The sequence below is a fragment of the Periplaneta americana genome, chromosome 17 (genome assembly GCF_040183065.1).
Source record: "Periplaneta americana isolate PAMFEO1 chromosome 17, P.americana_PAMFEO1_priV1, whole genome shotgun sequence".
NCBI lineage: Eukaryota > Metazoa > Arthropoda > Insecta > Blattodea > Blattidae > Periplaneta > Periplaneta americana.
This window is the reverse complement of record NC_091133.1, coordinates 11,327,092-11,348,342: the sequence shown is the minus strand read 5'-3', so window position 1 is coordinate 11,348,342 and position 21,251 is coordinate 11,327,092. Positions and strand designations below refer to the sequence as shown.

General features: G+C 36.2%; 1 protein-coding gene across 1 annotated transcript in view; it reads right to left on the bottom strand.

Moving 5' to 3' along the window:
* Positions 1 to 7,798, bottom strand: part of LOC138692776 (zinc finger protein 665-like) — a 42,633-nt gene extending 34,835 nt beyond the window's left edge. The window contains exon 1 of the mRNA XM_069815976.1: positions 7,678 to 7,798. The gene's annotated coding sequence lies outside the window, so the exon portion shown is untranslated. The remainder of the gene's footprint in view (positions 1 to 7,677) is intronic.
* Between the last annotated feature and the right edge of the window lie 13,453 nt (positions 7,799 to 21,251).

Below are 21,251 nucleotides of genomic sequence, written 5' to 3'. Positions count from 1 at the left end.
TCTATATCTTACCTAACATTAATTTATTAATATAAGTTACAAGATATTGTCACATGTTATGAAAGAATGAACGTTTTAGACTTATATAAAAAGTCGATCTTCTGGTCGAATAAAATAATTTGAGAATACAATGTTAGGCAGGCTACAGCTAGTAATGGTATTTTACATTTTACATGTTGGTTATGTATATTTTATGCATCTGAAAAGTATGAATCATGAGCAGCTTAATAGACATACATATATAATGAAGCATCAATAAAGCTGAAGCTAAATATTAAATACATTAAAATTAGCCTATAGTGATTCTGCAGTCGAACATTTTAAATATAAAATATAGCCTATATGAGCAGATGAACAATGTTGAAATACAAAATTAAAATTGAAATGTAATTATGTTTTCTTGTGTAAAATATACCACATCATCACATGTCTATATGTATGCTTATGCATTAGATGGAGCTTGTAGCACGAACGAATCTGTGACGTGAAAATGTTTAGGCTTATATATCTGAACAGAATATGAATTTAGTGTTTAAGAATTAATCTGAGAAGATATTAGTTGATATGATAGAAAGATCTGAGGATACTTACTTTGTTCCAATGGAAGAGTGTAGCGGTTGTAGAAAGGTTAATCACGCACTGATCGTTAATGCTTTACATCACCCATAGGGAACTGAGAATCATGGGTAAAAAGTCCATTTCAACCCTTTCCAAGGTTTAGCACAGTTTGTTTATTTTTTAGTAGGTTATTTTATGACGCTTTATCAACATCTTAGGCCGAGTGCACACAGAATCAGACCCGACACCATGTGGCGCGGCGAGACATGATGTTTTGCTTTACAACACATCGTGACAGCGTAACACAGTCTGCTCGCGACAACTGATTTGCTGGCTGTGTGGGTTGAGAAAACTGGCCTAGGCTAGAAAATGGCGTCAATGAAAGAGGCTGTCTATGTGAGAAATTCTATTGTATTTGGTTACTATATTCTAAGAACGCCTACGCCTAAAAATCTATATGATTGAAAGAGTCTTAAAATGAAATAGTACTTGAAGGGTGTAGTTGCAAAATCACATACATCACTTTTTTTTTTTTTTTTTTAGAAAACTAGTTAACTTAATGTTATATTTCATATCTTCATTCTAAAAATGCTATAGCACTATTATGATCCAAAGCAGATACATCACATGAATTTGTACGATGAAAGAATAGTATCGGTTGCAAATCTTTGGTTCCTTGCAAAAGTTTTTCCTTCATACTGAAAAATTATGTTTTAGTGATGTATCTGATTTTGCAACTAAACGCCTCTAATGTAGTGCACAAACATCATTTTGTATATATATTATTTTAATGTACCGAAGTACACTTAGCGGCAAAAAGAATGGGCGGGCCGACAATTTCTAAGTTCCAGAGACATACATTGCGCATGCTCGTCTCGTCAACGCCGTAGTTCACTAGGTAACACATAATTAAACCATTTAAATTTTCTGTATTTAAGAGGCTAAAATATGTAATAAAATCGAATGGCGGGTTGATTCTAGATACATCAGGGCCCTTGAAGAGTGAAATAGTAATAAAATTGGGAAATACAAAATCAACCGGAGCGAATATGAACAGGAAAGCCATGTATTATGCCAAAGCGATATTAACAGTTACATTAGCGTAAGTTGTTACGGCATTGGTATATTGAACAAGTTAGTAGTAGTAGCTCAAGGTTCGAATCTCCCCAAATCTTCTTTGTTTTTATTACAAAATTGCCATCATATGTGTCTCGCAAAGCTATAATTATTTGGCGATATCTCTTAGAATATGCCCAAACTCTAATAAATAATAAACCTCCCTCTCTCTTTGAAGCAATACTGCTATCTGTTAATATAACGTTCTGTCTCGTCATTACGCTTGAAGATGGCACAGAAACAATAACTCATTGCCTTGGTTCGGATAGATTATTCTGCATATGCTACTCTCCGACAGGACTTCGATTGGAGAAATGTCATTTTCTCCGACTAGGTAACTGTCTCCAGTAACATTCTGTGTATGCTACTCTGCGACAGGACTTTGATTGGAGAAATGTCATTTTCTCCGACGAGGTAATTGTCTCCAATAGCAATGATAGTACTGCCCTAGTTTATTGTATGAATGACCACCGATACGCTTCGCGTGAGGGTCGCGTATTGGGAGTGGATGTCATACGATGGGGCAGGACTTCTGAACGCATCCACGGTCTGTTTACGGCAGAAGTCCACGAACATATTTTGGCAAATGTAATGATCCCTTCCGCCCGAAAACGATATCCAGAAGGAACACTTTTCTTCCAGCAGGATAATCATCCGATAGACTACACACCGCCAACCGGATTCAAAGATGGTTTACGAGGAGGCGTGATGTCGACCCAGTCGACTGGCCTCCAAATTCACCAGATATGAATCAGTTTCAAAATTTGTGGGCTGCAGTCAAAAGGATCCTACGCTCTAATTGGGCAGAACAACCACCCGTTCGGACACCTGAGGAATTGTGGGACAGAGTTCTAGATGCGTGGGAGAAGATGGCCAAGAATTTAGACCTGTTCCATAATTTTGTGGACTCCATGCCGCGCAGAATGAGGGCAGATGTTAACGCAGGTGGTTTGTGGACGAGATACTAGTCCCCACCACAGCCTTGTTTTGTTAATATATTAAAAATTGTTTGTTTTTGTTAATTTAATTATTTATTTGTGTTTGATATGGGTTCGTTTTTTTAGGATGTGAACAAGTATTTTTGTTTATACAGACCAGGTATCACCTACTAATAGCCCACAGGTAATGGCCAATAATATTTTTAAAAGGCAGGCATAACGAAGTTTGTTAACAAATGCCATTTCACATTTAAACTAATTAATTAAGTAAAAGTTAAAATAAAAAAATAATAATTTTACCGTACCAGGAGGCGAACTCACAACCTCTGGCACGGATGTCAGACTTCTTACTACTGAGCCACACACTGCTCGTAAGGTTTATTACATTATAGACGGATGACTTTCAATGAAGGGACACCACAGCAATGCCTTGCACTGGGTTACGTTTACACGAGTGAACCGCGCGATAGAACTTAGCATTTCTATCGACCAAGAGTCGGCCCATTCTTTTTGCCGCTAAGTGTACATATGATATTCCCATGCAGATATTCTGCGTCATCATACGATGAAAAATTCTCCCCGGTGCCGGGATTTGAACCCGGGTTTTCAGCTCTACGTGCTGATGCTTTATCCACTAAGCCACACCGTTCCATTACTCTTTCATCGTATGATGACGCAGAATATCTGCATGGATATATCATATGTACTTCGGTACATTAAAATAATACATATGATATGCGTAAATCACTTCGTGATTTAAGACAGCGCTTATTCCGTCGGATCCCGGCCAACTAGTCACTCATAACGAGTACACCTCAGCACATGTGTGGACTTCAGTCCTACGTTCATATACATCTATGACGTAGTGCAGAGGGCGGTCACTAGAGGGAACCCAAGAGTTGGAACTTAAAACTGAGACGATTCTGTCCGACGCCGGGGTGGGTATCCAATGTGGCTTAGTGGATAAAGCATCAGCACGTAGAGCTGAAAACCCGTGTTCTGAAATTTTCCCCTTTCCTGTACTAAAACAACTAATTTATCCACATCAAGCTCCATTATGAATAATGTGCACTACACAACAAAACTCCCAGTAACGCCAGAATCCACAGCCATCGTGTCAGGACATGGCAAAACTCAATCCTATTTACATAGATTCCATATTATCCGGCTTGCATATGCAACAGAGGGCCACAAACAGTCAATCATCTCATTTACGAATGTACAAACACAAAAAATCTAAGATCTATTCTCATAAAATAAATAACACTAAATGGAGATACTTGGCCTGTCAATAATCAACAATGATTTTCCCGTCATCTACGAAGTTCGCCAAATATATTACATCCATTTACATCTAGAATTTTTCTATTTTAGGCTTTCTTTTTATTTCTTTCATATTCATTTGGGTTCGTGGTACAATACCATACCAACATACATGTAGCAATAAGGAATACACGAGAAAATTGCATTAGTTTATAAAATAACTATAAAAATGTAATTAATAGTAAGTTGTTTAACTAATAGTGTCCGTTTCTATAGGAAAGCTCAGTACGCATTTTAATATGGTAATTAACAATGTTATAAGATATGTATGCAATTGTAATAGTTGAACAAAATTATAATAATGTAACTAATAGTAGGCCTACGTTGATAATTTAAGTTTGCAACCTAAATAAAGTTTAGGTAGGCAAGTTGGTATAGCGCTGGCCTTCTATGCCCAAAGTTGCGGGTTCGATCCCGGGCCAGGTCGATGGCATTTAAGTGTGCTTAAATGCGACAGGCTCATGTCAGTAGATTTACTGGCGTGTAAAAGAACTCCTGCAGAACAAAATTCCGGCACATCCGGCAATGCTGATATAACCTCTGCAGTTGCGAGCGTCGTTAAATAAAACATAATATTTAGCTACTGTGTATATTATTTATTGTAACTAACAATCCTATACTATGTCCATACAACTTTTGAAATGCTTGAAAACATAAATTCTCAAACATATAATTAATAGTAAGTTCGTAATTTATAGTAATCATGTGTTATAAAAGAAATCAAGTATGCATTCTCTATTGTAATTAAGAATTGTAAAAGTTGAATTAATATTAAGTTGTTAACTTGCAGTGTACGGTAGCATCTAAGTACTTAATAACTAGGCACCGGATTTTTATGCAATATCAAGGTGTGAAATAGGTACATATTTATGTAAGAAAAATAATCTGAATATGTACCAAAATATGTAAAATCATGAAAATATTTAATATCAATATCTGACAGATATATGATAGGTAAGACTCTCGAGTTGTGATTTCACAGAGCACCCGACTTTTTTACGGCACTCTAGACACACTTTTTTTTTCCATCTGTAGTGAAAGCTTCATCCATTGCAATCCATGATTTTATTTTCGTCATTAGGGTTGAAGACACAGGGGCCATTTTAATTAGTTAAAAGCAGTAGATAAACTCACTCACTTGCACTTTATAATGCAAGTACTAAAACTACAGAACTGAGCACTGCAAGCACTGTTTCGCTTTACTGGATTAGGAGAAAATAAGAGGAGATGTGGGACACATGCATTTCAGCTGCTCCCTATAAGAAGCAAAGTAGGTACCTACTAAAACCTCAAACTATAGGCATTTACAAACTGTTGTTTGAAAAGTGACATTCCTGTCTCATTCAGAAGGGTAGGATTATTTCAGCCGAAAATCATACTTTCTAATTGCTCGGAAAATCTAAATTTAAAGTAAAGAGGTCAAGCAATAACTGAAAAGCTACTTATTTTAATCTTTGAACATCTTTCCAGTTTGTTCCACTACTCCAGCTTCTTTTAAAAAATCGGCTACTTTATTGCTGCTCATGTCAGACTTGACATGGGTTTTCCCTGGAAGGATTAGGAAGAGGGTGGATAAGATTGCAAATTGCATGGGAACGGCTTGTTAAGACGTGTGCAAAACAATTACAGTTCGAGACAAATAATGTCGTCCCCGTCCTACTCCACGGCATGAAGGCAACGCTACTTCCTGAGTGATTTTTACAATACAAGGTAGTTGTATGAGAAAGGTTGCCTTTTGTTCACTAATATTTACAGTCGGTGGTATGGGGTGAGTGCCTGTATTACTTCCTGGAACTAAGGACGTTATGTTTCGTCCCGAAATATATCCTTTCTTGGATAGGTAAAAAGGTTTTTTAATTGTGTATTTCAAATTGTAAACTTCCCCAGCACAAGTTTTTTTTTTTTTTTTTTTTTTTCCTTTTAGAGAAATAAAAATGAATAGAACCCCTGAATATGTAGATTTATGTAATACCAAGCCATAATATGTAATGTAGGGTAAATATGTAAAAATATGCAGTATCAAATTTTAATATATTAATGGTAATTACAAGATTCGCAAAGGTTTGTTATTTATATACGGTTAGGTTGAAAGGAATATAATATGTAATTACATAAACATCTGGTCTCTATTAATAACTGTCGTAACTATCAGTATATAACAATGTAAAACAAAAGGCATTATGCGATGTAATCAATGCATGTAATGTTACTATGGTAACGGGACATGCTGCTGAATCATAAAAAAACAGCAACATAGTATTTATAGATAGTGAAACCTTGCAATCATAGCCATTACTAACACATGCGCAGTAAACTGCAAGTATCAGACAGTCTCCTCACGACGAACTTCAAGCAGTCATTCGATGTTGTTTCTCCATGTCTCTTTGTTTCTGATCGCGACCGTAGCGCCGCATCAAATTCTGTGTGCACCACATCATAAGAAATCAATGGGAAACAAGTATCATCAGACAAAATGTCGCGTCACGCCGCGTCTGATTCTGTGTGCACCTGGTCTTAGGTTATTTAGCGCCTGAATGAGATGAAGGTGACAATGCCAGTGAAATGAGTCTAGGGTCCAGGACCGACAGTTACCCAGCATTTGGTATTAATGGGTTGAGGGAAATCCTAGGAAAAAGCCTCAACCAGGTAACTTTCCCCGATCGAAAGTGGAACTCGGACCACCTGGTTTCGCGGCCAGACGCACTAACCGTTACTCCACAGGTGTGGACACATTTGTCTATGAAATAGTGGCGCGGAACACTGATTCAACGTCAATATTGCAGTGGCGTGTACTTAGCATTGAATATGACGAAGTTTCTTATGTTTGATTCTAAGTAAACATTCCGATTTTCTATATTTAAGGGAGAAAAATAATTTTCTCCCCATTCATCGTAGTCAAATCCATGTGTGATTCAGTGTAAATGTGTTGTTAAATGTGTGAATTTATATAAAGTAAACAGAGACAAATTGAGACTGAAAATCTGGACGTTCTTGTTGATAAAGAGATGCCAGAAAAAACTCTACACTCCATTTTCACTTATTTTGGAAATTAAAGTCTAAATTATTATTTTACGACGCTTGGTCAACATATCAGGTTATTAAGCGTCTGAATGAGATGACGGTGATAATGCTGGTGAAATGAGTCCGGGGTCCAGCACTGATAGTTACCCAGCATTTGCTCATATTGGGTTGAGGGAAAACGCCGGAAAAACCTCAACCAGGTAACTTGCCCCAACCGGGAATCGAACCCGGGCCACCTGGTTTCGCGGCCAGACGCGCTACCCGTTACTTCACAGGTGTGGACTTAAGGTCTAAATAAAACATGTCAATGAAACAGAAAATAGCATAATCGGCGTAAGTGATGTACATAACCAGAGTTGTGTATGTTAAAATATTATAAATCTAGAAACCTCTAGGCCTATACTGAAAAATAGGTTTTCCTATAATAAGAATATGGCTTCAATTTTACAGGTGTTATCTTTCTTAAATCCATTAATTCTTTCTATGCATATGTCAAACTAATATCGTAAAGTTTAAAAATGACAATAACTCAATACCCGACAACTGGCCCCTTTTCATATGCAGGCACACATGTATATTGAATGAGATCTTTTAACTTTTGGTTGAAATGTTTAGATCTAACAAATTTATAAAATTATTTACTCCATTTTTAATAGTAAATTTCAAATTACGATTGAAAAGTTTAAAGTTAAATACGTTAGAGGTAAGAACTGCAACTTACCTCTTTCAAAAATGCAATCCTACGAAACAAACAGAATTAAGTACGTATAATTATATCCATGAACGTGAAAACTTTATTGCTTCTGACTGGACTGATGGGAACGAAAGAGATCTATGCTGCCGTGAAAGTGGCGACATTATTTCCAGTGTTGCCCGATGGACGGAAATTTCGTCAGTTTTTCCGTCAAAATTGACGGAATTTCAATGTAACGGACGGGAAAAGAATGGCTTTGACGGGTGACGGATTTTATGACGGAAATTACGATTTACATGGTCTTTTGACTTTTTTAGCTGCTGTCATTTTTAATTGCTTAATTTTTGGGGGAACGCAGACCAACCCAGCACATCAACTGCTAAAATAGAGGCAGATGATATGGATGAATTATTTCATTCAACATTGGTAAGTAAGTTGTGTTAAAATTTGCTTTTTATTTATATATTAGATATGAGTGGGTATTTTTTTTTTATTTTGACGGATTCTGACGAATTTTTAGGTGTTAAGCCTAGTTCACATTTTCAAGTAACTTGAATTCAAGTCACGTGATTTCAATTACCTGAATTCAAGTCGCTGTTCAGACATATTAAAGTTATTTTGTTTTCAAGTACGATAAAATGGCGTCCATGGATGTTGTGCAATTAGGAATTTCTGTAGTACCAAGTCTCTGTGCCAGGGAAATAATAAATATATTGAAGAAATGGAAAACGCGTTGTTCATTATGGGTTAGGAATTAGATTAGTAAGATAAATACACGACCACTGACAATTACAAATAGAATAAGTGAAATCTTCAAGCAGATTTAATAATTCTTATCGCAAATGTAATAAAATATAAGTGAATCAGATTTACCATAATTGAAAATGATTATCTTGAAGCTGTTACAGTTCCCCCACAAAAATATATCAACCACATTGAACCGTGCCTGTTTCGGCGATAAATGTCATCCCTTCAAGCAACGCTCTTCTCTTCTTAATCCCTCCTGTCTTCCTCATTTCTTTTCTATCTGCAGTTTAATGGTTTTTTTTTTATTATTGTTCATAGGCTATCTCATCTGTGTCTACGTTAAAATCTCTGCTGTTCAATTCTTCAATGAACTCTTCCTTTCTTTGCAGCTTCCTTTGCATTTTTATTACGAAACTTTGAAGTTTCTATAATCCGCAGGCCTTCGTGAATTTTATACAACTTCAGAAACTCATATATTTGGTCATTATTTCACTTACTGCTGTTTCTATTATTTTTACGTTCCCAGTAGAACTGAAAAACAATCAGCTGTTAATTTAAATTCCCACTCTTTTCTCCTTGAATTCAAGTTATCAAGTGACGTTCACACTTTTCAAGTGTCCTTTCAAGTCAAGTAAAGAGTAGAGAGGGATCCAACTTCTCTTGAAACTTGATTTCAAGTCAACTTGAAACATAGTTCACACTTTTCAAGTGACTTGAAAAGTGTGAACGAGGCTTTAGACTGACAGGGATACAATTTATGTGTTGGCAACACTGATTGTTTCCCTTACTCACAGGGTAATCAGTAGGCAATATGCATCATAGACAAATAAATATGCATAGCATTGTGTGCTATGTGAAACAGAATTTTGCGACATATTTTTGTAAAATGCGATTATCGCCATTTAGGCCGTATTTACACCGAAAGACGCGATTGTTGGACGACACAATACTAGATATCTCTATTTTTAACATAGTTTAATATAGACACGATTTCCTCCTTAACAACCGGCGAAGTCTTTGATAGTGCGAAAACTGTCAATATTAGATAGGCATGTTTGGGGTCCATTATCAATCTCTAGAATCTCAATGTGCCACAGTAGTCCACTCATGCAGAAATCCACGGTTGTAATATTTTACTTGCAGTAGTTGCAGTCAGTTTTGTGAATTGAACATAAAACAACTTGGGGCTGCGATAATCAGTGGCGTAGCGTCAATGTAAGCTAAAAAGCTTAGCTTCCCCAGTTATTAATAATTTCATAATAAACCGGCAGTTTATGGAGAAAATTATTTATTAATTTTAATAGAATTTATATTTACGCGTTAAATATTGTGATGCGGCAGCTCAGGATGATTTGTGATGCAGCAGTAAACAAGAAGCCCGCACACACCAGCTTCCAAGCAGACCGGTTTCTTCTGTGTAATCCACTCCGCAGATTTTCCATCCCTTTCTAACTAAGCTACCCTAGTCGCAAGGCTCGCAAAGAAGCTAGCTTTAACATGTAAAATAAGTAGTTTCCGAGTTATCCCTTTGCGTCAGTTGTTTTCCGTTGAATTGTTAGTGTGCACTGTGGCTGATATAATAAATAATGAGCGAAATAACAGTTCCTGACACTAATTTACTTGAATTTTTTTAGGACAATTGTATTATCAAACTAACTTACGAACAAAAGTGTGATTTAAAAAACAAATGACCGACTCCCTTGCTGTCAATGAAGGACACAACCAAAAGACAGACGCATACTTACGTAATGATACTAATATTGTTATTTCTCTAAGTATGACAGGCAATGAGATAATGTTATACGTATATGTGTCTATTTGTTAAGAGATATGTGTAAACCGTGAAATAAATCCGGGGTCCAACACCGAAAGTTATCAGCATTTGCTTATATTGGGTTGAGGGAAATCCCCGGATAAAAACCTCAACCAGCTAACTTGCCCCAATCGGGAATCGAACCCGGGCCACCTGGTTCCGCGGTCAGACGCACTTACCGTTAATCCACAGGTGTGGACTCTATGGCGAATCCTCGGCCTCATCTCGCTAAATACCATCTCGCCATCACCAATCTCATCGATGTTAAATAATCTCGTAGTTAATATAGCGTCGTTAAATAACCAATTAAAAAAATATTTTTTGATTCTTGATATTTAAATACAGGGGCGTACGCAGGGAGAGGTTACCGTGTTTGAACCTCCCCCTTGAACTTAAAAAAAATGACATATTTAGATTTGAGTATTTTTTATCCATAATCGTTTTCCCTTCTCCAATTTTTTACCGTCAGAATAACAAAATCTACATCGACATAAGGGATAGTACTCCTACCTCTCTTTCAATAATAATCATCTCTGTGCTTGGTGTTGCGGCATGTTCGAAGTATAAGCACAGTCTAGTATATACAGTCGCGAAGCTCAATACGTAGTAAATATGCAAACATTAGATAGTTGCTCACCACTAGGATCGCTAATATCGCCTCATTACAGGCAATGCAAAATAGAACCGTCACAGTCTATTGTTTCTAGCACCCTCAAAACTCAAGCTTCGTGACTGTATATAGTAGCTAGACTGTGATATAAGAATGCTACCCTTATTACAGAGATACCTACCACCTAGTACTGACCTTGTAATAAAATTAAGCCGATACACTATGAAATTTAACTTGTGAAAATATCAGAAAGGTTGTTTTGACAGTTCTACAGTGCAGATGTTAAACACTGTACATTGTCAATTTTAATCCATCTTGAATCTTGCGTCCACTACTTTTAACACTTAAATATAAATGATTGATCAAATGGCAAACTTACTAGTGTGAATTATATAAGAACGTTTTAAATCTTAACCATTTATTCTTGTGAGTACTGCCCTTCTGTTTTCTCTTGTTTCATGTGCCTGGAGACCCTACTGGAAGAGAGGCAGCATCAAGAGTCAGAAGAAAGAAAATCAATTGCCTGCTAGTGTGTGATTACAAAATAATTAATTATGTATCTCTTAAAATAAATTCAACATCTTATTTACAAGTAACTATTCTAGTGTGTTATGCATTACTGACTGAATTAGTAGTACGTTATTTGCTTAGTAATTAAATACATTATATTCTAAGTAACTAGTATTCTTTACCGGTTGTTCTTTATGGTTGTGAAACTTGGACTCTCACTCTGAGAGAGGAACATAGGTTCAGGGTGTTTGAGAATAAGGTGCTAAGGAAAATATTTGGGGCTAAGCAGGATGAAGTTACAGGAGAATGGAGAAATTTACACAACACAGAACTGCACGCATTGTATTCTTCACCTGACATAATTAGGAACATTAAATCCAGACGTTTGAGATGGGCAGGGCATGTAGCACGTATGGGCGAATCCAGAAATGCATATAGAGTGTTAGTTGGGAGACCGGAGGGAAAAAGACCTTTAGGGAGGCCGAGACGTAGATGGGAGGATAATATTAAAATGGATTTGAGGGAGGTGGGGTGTGATGATAGAGACTGGATTGATCTTGCACAGGATAGGGACCGCTGGCGGGCTTATGTGAGGGTGGCAATGAACCTTCGGGTTCCTTAAAAGCCATTTGTAAGTAAGTAAACTAGTATTCTATTAAATAAGCATGTGACATGTTACCATAGATTAAGATGACTGTAATATTTACTGTATCAATGTTAGATTAATGTACATTGACGATGCCATGAATAATTGTATTCCAATTGTTAATAAAATATCTATCTATCTATCTATCTGTCTATCTAGCTTACAGCTGTTTCGGTGTATACTGTACATCATCATCAGAGGCTACTAGATCTCGGCGTCATCTCAACATCACTGCCTGTTGTAGGAATGCGTTTGCGTGTTGAAAAGTGGAGTCAAATTGCGTGTGTGTTCTGAAATTGATCTGTGTGTTGAGAATTTGATTAGGGTGTGTTTTAGTGTGTATATATTTCATATTGTTCTAGTGTGTTGAGTTTTGGTTTTTGGGTTGTATGTGTAGGATTTCCATGTCTGTATCTATGTTATTGTATGTATGGATAGCATTAGTTATGTTCGGCATATGTGGATGTATTGTGCCCTCTGGTTATTGCTTTAATGTGTTCTTTGTACGTGTTTGGAATGATCTGCCTGTTTGTCCAATGTAGAACTTGTCATAACTATTACATGTGAGTTTTATACGCCTGTGTGGTTGTATTTATTTGTTTGTGTTGTGTGTTAGGATGTCTTTGTAGTGTGTTTTCTGTTCTGTATGCAATGTTGTATTTCTGCTTTCTGAATGAAGATACGATCTTATGTGTGATTTGGTTTTCGTATGTTAGTGTGATGTATTTCTTGTGTTCTTGTGTTGGTGTTGTGTGTTTTTCTGTTTGTTAAGTTTTTGTTTTGTCTTCCTTATAATGTTGTCTATTATGTTTGGATTGTAACCATTTTCTTGTTCTATGTATTTGATTGTGTTCACTTCTTCATTGTAGTGTTGTTGGCTCATGGGTATGTTGAGTAATCTGTGTACCATTGTCCTGAATGCAGCATGTTTGTGTTGTATGGAGTGGTTAGATGTGTTATGTATGTGTGTGGTGGTTGTTGGTTTTCTGTGTATTTTGAAAATGTGTTTGTTGTCAACTGTTTTTTTTTCCACTTTTTTTTACAGCTGTACATATCAGCCAGAACCTCAATCAGAGGCAATGTTTTCTCTTACGTTTACTATTGTATTTCCACGCAGGAACTATTCGAAATTTTGTAGTGGTATTTGCAAAGCCCTAAAGCTCTAACAACATTAAACAAAATTATGTAATTAAAATTTAAATAACACACAACAAAAATTTATAGTATATATGCTACCATGCAATTTGTAATCGTAACTTCTGTGTTTAGTTTCATATCCCATGTACACAAATTGTATTTAGCGCTTTTAATAAATAACGCTTTCCAATAGAGCCGATACCACCAATAACTTTTCACTAAAAAAAAAAAAACAATATTAATTGCCTTACCGTTCATAATAGAGTACATTTTTTTTAAAAAGAAGATATATTTTATAGGCCAAATGTTATGCAATTACAAATAGTGATATGCCAGACAATATCAAGGCAATCAGCGAATTACTGCTTCATACAACACAGGTTAAGAAAACGTTTCTCAAACTATAGCTAGACAATTTCTTTTTCATACAAAAGTTCTCAAAATAAACTTACACTCGAGTATAATGTATAAAGTTTGCTGTTTTTTTCCTTTTCTTTTTTTGTCTTTTTTTTTAATTTATATTTTTTTCAGATGGCAGGAGTATACACATTTAACTTTTTTTTTTTTCTTTTTCACCTTGTTATTTGCATAATATTTTAAATGTTTTTTTTTGTGTTATTATTTTATGATTTTTTTCTCCACCTGCTACATTACATTACATACAATACATATCATATACGAGTATATACATACAAACTAATACTATGATACATCATATACATAGGTGTTTACATACAAACTAATACTATGATATCGGTACAAATTTGTTGCTACTTATCCTCTTTTTTTTTTTTTTTTTATTTACAGCAAAGATAATGTATAAAATTCTTGCGTAGTTCCTGCTCACTCGTATTTGACTCTTTTTATATTTCATGTATAATTCATAGCCATCACAATCACATATTTCATTTTGTAAAATATAATGCACCGTGTTTCCGAGAATCGAGATACAAGCATCCTGTTTAAACTTAGAAACTACTTTAAAATCTGGCCTCGTTAGGATATAAGGACTAAACCACGGGTATCGATTAATCTTCAATCCCTGTTAATAGTATTCCATACGTTGCCAAATAGCATGTATTCTGGTGCATCGTTCAGGTTCACCACAAAACTCGCAATTTGGATCATTTAACAATTTTATCCTATAATGTCTGTATCTGGTGGCTATTAAATAGTGAATAACTAAGTACCACGATGATTTGACCGGAGCATCTAGTATTTTATTCGTGATATTTTCCCACTAGATTAACTCCTACAGGAAGGATGTTGACTACCCGCAATGTTACCAACTCTCCATATTGTTGTAGGTGTCCATAGATTTCTCTTATTGTAGGACAAGCATTTCCCACATCCAACATAGGTATTTATGTAACTCCCTTGCTGCATGTATATTCTAAAATATTTCAACATGGAAGGTATATGTCGTAAATCGGATGGATTCCTAAGGTAGACCTTTTGTCTACACTGTTGAAACCACACCGCTGATATTGTGTCTGTATTGTTTTGAAGAATATGATTTCGATAAAGAAATAACGTGGCACATTTTTGAGTTACATTCCATAAACCTAACCCACCTTCGTCAGTAGCACGATACAAGGTGCATAGTGGTACTTTAAATATACATCCTTTCCGTACATACCATAACATGACACTTGTAATTTGTCTGCTATGACTCACCGTAATTGGAAATACTTGTGTCAAATACCATAAGGCAGATAAAATAAAAGAATGAATAAACCATACTTTCATAAAGACAGAAATCCATCCATTTATATATCAGTGTAAGCCTTTTTATTTTTGGACAACCTTACTCCAATTTATACTCTGCATAGTATTGGGAAGGCGATGATAATATATACCAAGTATATTTTGTTGATCAACAATTTTTATAGTTTCAAAACTTGGTTCCTCTGTGCACACCCCTATGGGCAAGGCAGTCGATTTCCTTTTATTGATTTCTAACCCTTATACTGCAACAAAGGGGTTCAATACTTCCCCCAGTTGAGCTTTATCCTCGTCATTATTTACCGATCCTGTATCCTGAAAGTTTTTCATGTAATAAATATAGAAGCGAATTTAGTGCAAGGGCAAATAGAATCATAGAAGCTGGGCGTCCTTGTCTAATAGATCTGGTAATAGGTAAAGCAGTAGTAAGAAACCCATTAATTTGTATAACAGCACTAATATCAGTATAGAGACATCTCAAATAACTAATAAATGTTGGATTGAGTCCATGCCCAGCTAAGACTTCAACACTAACACAGTCAAAGGCACATTGAAATCTAAAGAAACAGAGGTTTAATTATATTTGTTAAAACCTTTGCAAATAGTTTGTAATCATAATTTAACAGAGATATCGGTCTATAATTATTCATTTCCGTTTTCTTCCCTCCTTTGTAAATAAGTAAGGGAGCCTGGGGAGGTTTGACCCATTATTTTTATTTTCAAAAATAAATTTCCTGAGAGGTGATGAAAATATACCATTAGATAGACTAAGATCTCAGACATATAATTGCAGAACAGCCTATTCTTAATGTATTAAATGAGGGGCTTAGAACAAAAAGCAGGTAAGTGACATTATTAAAAAAAATGAGGTAAGTGCGTGTTGTGATAGCCCAAAAGGATGTTTCTTTGGGATAAAATCAGGTAAGTGATCACACTGTGCAGTGCTGCTATATGGGCATCATTTCACCCAGCTAGTGTATAATATTTCATTGCATGTAGAACTTTACCTGTAATTTCCTCAAAACTAGGTTTTCGTCACTTACCTGGTTTTTGTTCTAAGCCCCTCAAATTTCATATATGTTTTTTTAATTATACTACTCTCTGGGTCAAACCTCCCCACATAAGGGAGGTTTGGCCCACATGTTGGAAGGTTTGACCCAAGCCTACAAAACAGTACAAATCTGCAATATTTAAATAAATTAGGAACATGAATACAAAGAGCACTATTTCTAACAAAAATACCAAACACAAATATTATAAAAATATAGAAAATAGTAAAACTTCCACTGAGAAATAGCACTGTTTTCATTTAACGCACATTTAAATTAATAAATCTCACTGAAAACCTAAGTTTTGAAGACATTCTTTCAGTTCCATCTTGGAAAACTGGTTTCGGAAGAATTTCCATATCTTCAAATGGCACATAACTAGTGTCTTCAACATCAGGATACACAAAGCAGTCTGACCCGAATCGGTAGCGCCGCATGAATTTCACTTTACACTCATATTCTCTGATCTGTATAACTTTTCCAACATAATGGCATGCTGTCGACTTGGTGCAGAACTTAACCAAGACGAAATCACCACTTTTAACAGACATCACTCCCCAATCTTCATTATTCACCTCGTCACACTCGTCATCATCAGTTATATTTTCAGAAGCCTCGTCCTCATCAGCTGTAGGGGTAAAGTGAGATACTCTTCTCTTTTTCCTCTCCTTTTCAATTGATACAGAGTCCTCACAGTCATTAGGAAATATTTTCCTAATAGTTTTGGAAGGAAGGGTAGCCTGATTTCTCTTCCTATTGACGCGTCCTTCATAATCTTTCTCAATAGCTGCTTTGACAGGTGTGTCTGTCAACACACGACTAACAACCCTTTTGCGGCCATTTTTACTTTTCTTTGGACCAGCTTTCGGGAAAGGTCTTACTTGTTCTGGAGAAATTCCACTACAACTTGGCTGGCTAATCAGTGTTGGATGAGGTTCTTTGCTTGTGGCTGCTGCATCTTCACTGGCAGGATTTGTTCGATAAGTTACCTATGAGCTCATAAAATCAGTAGAATTAGAAATAGTGGAATCAAATGGCCAGATCCCAGTGCATTTAAAGCCACTGATTATATTGGCAGGAGTGAAAGAAACAGGAAATGCATTTCCAACAAATTTTGGGATCTGGTAGATTGTTGCAGTCTCTCCTGGATGAGTGGTCATGAAGTCATCAATAGCTTGATTGTAAACATTTCTGAAGGGCCCAAATACAGTTCTATCAAGTGGTTTAGTTTTATGGCTTGTGTGGGGTGGCAATGTTAGTAGTGTGATACCATTCTCCTTAGCGATCTGAAGTGTCTGTGGTGTTACGTGAGATTCATGGTTGTTTATGATGACAAGCACAGGACGTTCTTTAGAGCACTTTGTGTGTTTGATAAAGTGTTCCCAATAATGAACAAAGGTCTCTCCAGTCATCCACCCACTTGGACTAACACCAGCACAAGAACCCACAGGAGCACCATCAATCATTTTATCATTTAATCTCTGTCTTGGATAGACAAAGAATGGTGGAACAGCATTTCCTGTTGCATTTACTGCACAGCAAAGTGTAACAAGTGTCCCCCACTCAGCGGATGTCATTTTTGAGACCTGTTTTTCCCCTTTTGTTGCAATTACCTTGCCAGGTTTCTGTACATTTGTTACTCCAGTTTCATCCAGATTGTAAATTGATTCTGGGCCAAATTTATTGGTGTGATACACAGAACGAAGATTCTGGAAGAACTCGCCTACACTTGTTGGGTTAAGGTACGGTTTGTTTACGGCGATCATCGCCGGGCGCACTTTGCCAGCGATTGTCGCCGGAGTTGCTAGCAGTTGAAATGAATGGGCATGGTTTCTTTACAGCGAAGATCACCAGCGCAGTTCGTTGGACGCGACGCAGATCGCTGGACGTTGCTTCTGAAGCAAATTCAGGACGCACATCGCCGCATTCGTGTTCAATAATCGATATTTAGACAAGGTCATATTGTAATATCGAATATCTAATCTGTACACGTTAACCACGTCTGTACGTTTTGGCTGCAAAACAAATCAAGACGTTCTGTAATTTTTCGCGGTCTGAAGACGAAATTATTATTGAATATGTGTCACAACATAATGCTCTTTTTAATATGAGCTTGTGAATTAATAAACAAATTAAACAATAAACCCTTACATTACATATTACATTTTTATCACGCCCGAGACCCAGAGAATTTCGTTCAGTGTTGGGTAAGGGGGAAATTCTCTCTTCTGTAAGTTTTCTGTGACTAGGCCTACCTAAGTACTTACGCGGTTTCTGAAATATAGCAGTTTTTTTTTTTTTTTTGTAGAGATGTAGTTGATCGTATATACAAGGCATAATAAAAGCCCAAACGAACCAAACCTAACCTATCACATGTTCGTACATGTAAAGTGTATAAGCGGATTACGAAGGGAACTACCTCAGCGCTAGTTTAGCCAATTTTTTTTTTAATTATTGTTTAGAATACACCATGTAATGTAATACAGTATAATAATAATAATAATAATAATAATAATAATAATAATAATCAGTTCATAACTGAGTTGCTGCCAATCTTTCAACTGGAGTTACGGGGGTCTTGACAAAATTTGTAGGTAATTTAACATTGTCATTTTCAATGAAACTCAAAACATAATCAAACTGGCCAGGTGAGAGTCTGAAATATTCCTTAAATTTTGTAGCATTTTTATAAAGATGTCTCATTATCAATGTGTTAAAACAGAATTCTGTAAACCTATTCCTGAACATTTCATTAGTCCGTAGCTTGTTCCTTTTATAATACGCATGCGAGATTTTGATATCGTTATCTCCCTCTTCTAGAATAAATAGCAACTTCATTATCTTGGATTTATACATTATAATTTTTAGGTTATGTCCGTGGCCTACATTAATTTACTTGACCATATATAGTAGATGAAGGAATAAACAAATGAGAATCTACAGCGATGTGCGTCATTAAAGAAACCACTTCTCGGCGATCATCGCCAGCGTTTATAATTGCCGGCGATGTGCGTCCGACGATGATCGCCATAAACAAACCGTACCTTTAAAGGCTGTCCCTCTCCCTAGACTTTTTCCCTGGGGATTTCGCAGTGACAGTCTTGGATGACGATGCATGAATCCTCTCTCCCAATCATAACTGGCTTGATTATTTTTCTTCCAATTATCACTGATTGGTTTACCTATAGCGACTGCATATTCATAAGCAAATCTTCGCAACTCTTTAGGAGTAAGACCATGATTCAATCTAGCTGCTGTTAGAAGGCACTTTTCTAAATCATTTTCCTCTTCTCGACTAAAAATCTGAGAGCTGTTGTGGTCTGCCTTGAAAACTGTTTCATTTCCTTCCTTTACTTTAGTCACATACCTCCCTAAAGTCTTCCTGTCAACTTCATATTCAACTGCAGCTGCTCGAATGCTCACGTTATCATCTAGAACACGCTTTACAGCAGCTTTCATTACTTCTAGATCTATTTTCTTCCTTGGATTTTCAGTAGGTTTCCACTTGAAAGGCACACTATTAAGAAATTAAAAAAAAAAATGTTATGAAATCACACACCATAACATAGGTCACACCTCCCTGCAATTTTGGGTCAAACGTCCCTCATGGGACTTTTTCTATATACTATAATATTTATATACTTAATAATAAAGAAAACTACACAATAAATATATGAAATTGAACGTAAAAGGATGTAGAATCAAATGTAACTATCACTATTACCATTACGATTGCAATTACTTACCTGATACTTATAAACAAAAGCAACAAACCAACATAAACAAGGAACAAATCAAACAGGAAGTAGAATCTCAGCTGTTCTTAGTTTCACTGCCTTGATGATCATAAATATTACCTCTGACATTAAAAGCAAAGAGAACTATGACAAATATAAGAGATAAAAATGGCGGGATTTCAAATTATAGAGATGCGTCAAACCTCCCGAGTCTTACTATAATTCCACGTCTTTGAGAAGGACCTAGTTTTTTTTACATAACATTTGATTAAATTTTTTTTTTCAGGGTAGGTCTTCCCTTGCTGTAAAAATTTCCTTTTGTGATACAGAACTTTCTAATTTTTTATTCTCAGTCTCTTAAATCTGTTTTTGTGCCGGTAGCTCCAAGTTAGAAATAGACCCATTTAACTGTTTATGTTCTACAAAAATATCATTATAACGTTCTCTCACTGCTTTACATATTTCAGATTTATTTGTAACAATCTGGCCTGCTCTATTTGCTATCGCAAGAATCGTGTTTTGTTGACGTCGTTTGACTACTTGGGACAGAAAATATAAGTTACTTCTTTCATTTTTAGTGCAATTCGTTTCTCTACTCCTAACCATTAGGCCCTGCATACGTTTTCTATATAGTAGGATCGCTCTTTGGATCCCCAGTTAAAGACAGAGGCTAACGCACGCTGAGCGGTTGTCTTTTGAAGTAAGACGTTCCCCTAACCTTTTCTGTCCACTCGGGGGATGGGGTAATCTCTGTTTCCGCTTTCTGAGGCAAACATAAATGTTGCCAATTCTCCCCTGAATGCTAACACTAACTGCAGTCTTTCTTAAATGTTCAAACAATTCACAAGTGTTTTTGTTCGCTGTATGAAAGTCTTCTGTAATTTTATTATTATTATTATTATTATTATTATTATTATTATTATTATTATTATTATTATTATTATTATTATTATTTCGTGGAATATATTGTAAATTAGTTTTTTATAACCCCAAGATAGCAATGATAGATGAACAGCAATTTTAAAGACATAATTAACTTTATTAGGACAATAATATAACCCTGCCCAACCCCATAGCCATCAAGGGAGTTATGTTGCAGGATATCAAATCAGCCATGCAGTAAGAAACATGCAGTGGAGGAGCTCGCAGCCTCATATGGACACGTTGTGTTACGATTTCCTCCATACCACTGTGTTCTAAATCCTTTGGGAATGTTATGTTTTATTTAACGACTCTCGCAACTGCCAAGGTTATATCAGCGTCGCCGGTGTGCCGGAATTTTATCCCGCAGTTCTTTTACATACCAGTAAATCTACTAACATGAGTCTGTCGCATGTAAGCACACAAACGCCATCGACCTAGCCCGGGATCGAACCCGCAACCTCGGGCATAGAAGGTCAGCGCTATACCAACTGCGCCAACCAGGTCGACCTTTGGAAATAATCTGGCGTCAACTGAAGTCTTATGTTAGGAAAAACAATATTATCCCGACTTGAATCTAGTGTGTTAACTTCTGCGTGATGGAGCTGCAACAATGGTCCTCATAATTGGTCCTCCTGTGTTCAACATGTAATTAAAACGGAACAGAATTGTATGAAGCACGACAGGGACAGTAACGAAGAGAGAT